This window comes from Propithecus coquereli, unplaced genomic scaffold (assembly GCF_000956105.1).
Source record: "Propithecus coquereli isolate 6110/MARCELLA unplaced genomic scaffold, Pcoq_1.0 Scaffold698, whole genome shotgun sequence".
NCBI classification, from domain to species: domain Eukaryota; kingdom Metazoa; phylum Chordata; class Mammalia; order Primates; family Indriidae; genus Propithecus; species Propithecus coquereli.
The window spans coordinates 203,839-207,573 of NW_012153040.1; positions in this window are offsets into that span (position 1 = coordinate 203,839).

Sequence of the window (3,735 nt, forward strand, 5' to 3'; positions counted from 1 at the left end):
CCTGAGGCTGAGGGGACAGTGCGGGGAGGCTGAGTCTGGGGGAGGGAAGGAGGGGCCTGGCTGGGAGCAGGCAGGGTTCTGGGCCCCTCTGCACTCCTGCCAGGGAAATCCAGGTCCCAGAGAGGCCTGGGGCTGCCTCCTGACACGGGCAGGAGAGCACACCTGGCCAGTGTGGGCTCCGTAGGCTTCTGTGGAGCAGGGCAGTGGCCTCTCCTGGCCATGGAACCCCATGCCCCTGGAGGGTGCACGGCTGCAGCCCCTCCAGATGCCTGCCTTGGTTCTTCTCCTCTAAGGGGGTATAAGCTGGCTCTCTGGGTACCCACAGTGTGCCAGGCACTGTCACAGTCTCACGCATATGTGAGAGGCACAATCACTATCCCCATTTTAGAGCTGAGGAAGCTGAGGCCCTGAGTGGTGCAGTAACCTGCCCTGGGCCCCGTACCCAGTCCGTGGCAGAGCCGGGATTTCAACATGGGCAGTCTGACTCCGAAGTGTGGGCGCGGAGCCACTGGGCTGTCCCACTGCCTTCTCTGGCCTTTGCTGTTTGCGGTGACAGTTGTACCTTTGGGCTGCGATTGAATGTCCAATTGCCTCTTCCATACTGGCTCCAACGCCTCTCCAAGCAGCAGCCTCTCAGGTCCCGGAAGCTGCGTAACTGTGTGACAATGTGGGTGTGTGAGGACGCGAACGAGGGTGTGATGCTCAGGGCTTCTCGGTGCCAGCGCCGGCTATCTGAGTCCCTGGCCCTCCCCTTGTAACGGAGGCTCCTCCGTCCCTGGCTGATGAGTTCCATCATCCCTGATGCCTCCTCAGCCTTGGCCACGGGGACGGGAGCCCAGGAGACGCTGGCGCAGAGGCTCCAAGGGGATGAGACCCAGAAGACGTCACAGCACATGCTGCCGGGAGCCTGCTCTGACAGAACAGCTGTCTTGTCATCCAGGAGGGAACCATTCCAGGGTCACATTCCAGGCGGCGGCTGTGCCGGAGCTGACCGTGGTGCTGACCCGAGCCTGAGTGGGCCCCGAGGGGCAGGGACACCAGAGTAATGTTCAAGCCTGTCATTAATTTGGCCTGGAGACATGAATGGCACGTTCCTGTCGTTCCTGCACGCCCTTCCTGGACCACACCAGGGATGTGCCTTCAAGTAGTGAGACTGGAGCTGCCTGGAAAAGACACTCCCCGAGAGGTCAGCAAAGAGAGTGGCGCCCTAGACCTGCAGAGACAGAGAGGGCAGGCATTGCCACAGCACACCAGGAACACCCCAGGGAGGGTTGTGCTCCTGCGATGCCACCTCTGCGCTCCCAGTCGAGGGGATCTGGGCACAGCTGAGCACTCTGCAGCCCCATGCCACCCTCAAGACTCTCCCCACGCCCCTCATCCCACTCTGACCCTGTCATGTCTTTGAGGACCGTTGGAGGCATTCCACAGTCAGGGGCTGAGGACGGGACTCCCTGCCAAGATGGGACTCTCTACAAGGACGGCCCTCCCCAACGTGCCCCCTGACCTTGCCTATTCCCTCTGTTGCAGATGCATTCCAGGAGGCCCAGGGCTGCCCCAGGAGGGCCTGGGACCTGTTCTGTGGCCTGGAGCCACAGCTGGGCCCCAAAGTGGCCCCAGCGAAGACATCCAAGGAGACAGTGGAGCACCATGACACGTTGGGAGACACAGAGGGGCTGGCCCCAGGAAGGGCCACCGAGAAGACAGAAGGTAGAGAATGGGGCGTTACGTTGGAGAAGCCCTTCTGGAAGCACTTTGTCAACATCAGTGCTGTCATCCTGCTGGTGCTTGTGATCTTTGGCCACCTCTACTACTCCTGAAGCAGCTCAGCCGGGGCGTGCCCAGGAGGGCGGCGGAGTTGCTGCCCTCCCAGACGCCCTCCTCACGAAGGGCAAGAAGCGCTTCCTGCGGGGAGACCCACGGGTCTGGGGCCGAAGATTGCACTCATGAACATGCGTCCTTGGTGTCCTGCATCAAGTGCCACCAGCTGCAGGACACGCATGCCACGCGGCAGGACGGGGCGAAGTCCATTCGCAATTACAGAGACTATGTAAGTGGGAACATCTGTTCCTTTATGAAATGAGTCATTTTCTCCAAATGGCTCCACTGCATAAACACTGACTTTCACTTTAAATTTAATTTTGGCTTTTCATCTCTAGATATATTTGGGATTTTTGCTTGTGTTTACTTCACTGTCACCATTTCTTTCCTGCTTTGTTCTCTCCGTACCCTCAGAGGGGCAGCCCTGCTGGCCAAGATGTTGTGCGAGCCCCACCCCAGAGGTCTTGCTGATGACCACAGGCCACGCGCAGCAGCCGCTCGGGGACAGACCTTCTGCCCCTGCCTGGACCAGGGGTGGGGCCGAGGCAGGCTCTGCTTGAGAACAGTCCTCCCCACAGCTCGGCACTGTCTGGGGTGTGTTCTGGCGCACCACACCCCTGGCGGGCAGATGGAGAGGAAACTCCGGCCTTGCAGAGCTCTCCCCAGCCCTGCTCGGTCTGCCTGCCATGGGGCTGTTACTGGGAGTTTGGCCCGTAGGGTAGATCCCCTTCAGCTATCAGACATAGACCACGCCTGGGCCGCGTTTCTGTAGAGGCTGCCTAAATCTCTCCTTCCTCTTCCTTCTTTCTAGACCAAAATAAATGATTTGTGTCTTTAGGGAAAATCTTTCAGGTGCCTGGAAGTGATCTCATCATAACAATCATTCTCTGAAGGTATAGTCATATGACCAGGCTTCATCCCTTCTTTAATCCTTCAGCTGACATTTCCGAGGTCCTGGTAGGTGCCAGCCTCTGTGTGGAGCTTCAAGGAAATAGCTGTGGACAGAGCACTTGGGAGCTGGTCTCTGGAGTGTAGGTCTACAGCGGAAAACAAACAGCCGCAGCCTTAGCCAGTATTTCACGTGGCCTACTGTTTTCAGGCCCAGGGTAAATATGTTATCACATTCAAGCCACAAAACCGCCCCGTGGAAGGATGAGAATTAACCACATTTCACAGGGAAGAGACAGACGCTCAGCAAGGGATCCTAGCAACGGGGCAGACACAAGGCCTGCAGTGCCCTGCCTGGCACCCAGGCCACATGCTGGCCCACCACACAGTGCATGCACTGCAGCAGTGCCCAGCAGGGAGCCCCGCCTGGCCCCAGAGTCTGGTAAGGAGAAGGTCACTTGCCCGGATAACAGAAGGGACACATAGACACGAGGCAAGAGTGCAAGGCGTGTTTGAGGATGTCGAGACATGGCATGTGCATGGAGAACAGTGGGATGGGGGAGGGCAAGGGCCTTGGATGCTTTGGAGGCCTAAGTCCCTGGGTGCTTAGGCAGGAAAGTGGCTGCCACTGGGAAGATGAAGCAGGGACAGCCACTAGGAGCCTGCTAGGGCAATGCAGGCAAGTTAGTGGCAAAGAGAAGGGGACCTTTGGAGGGAGGTGACTCTCTGGCTTGAGCATGTGGACGAAGGCACTAATTCCAGAGACAGGTCACACTGGAGAAAGAACAGGTATGGGGAAAAGATGAGCTTATTTCCAACATACAGAGGTTGAGCTGCATGAAAATGTTTATTGCCATCTTGACGATATTAAGTTTTCTAATCCATGAACATGGGATGTCTTTCTTGTATATTTAGATCTTCTTTAATGTCTTTCAACACTGTTTTGTTTTCAGTGCACAAATCTTGCACTCCTTTCATTAAATTTATTCCTAAGTATTTTATTCTTTTTTATGCTATTGTAATTGAAAT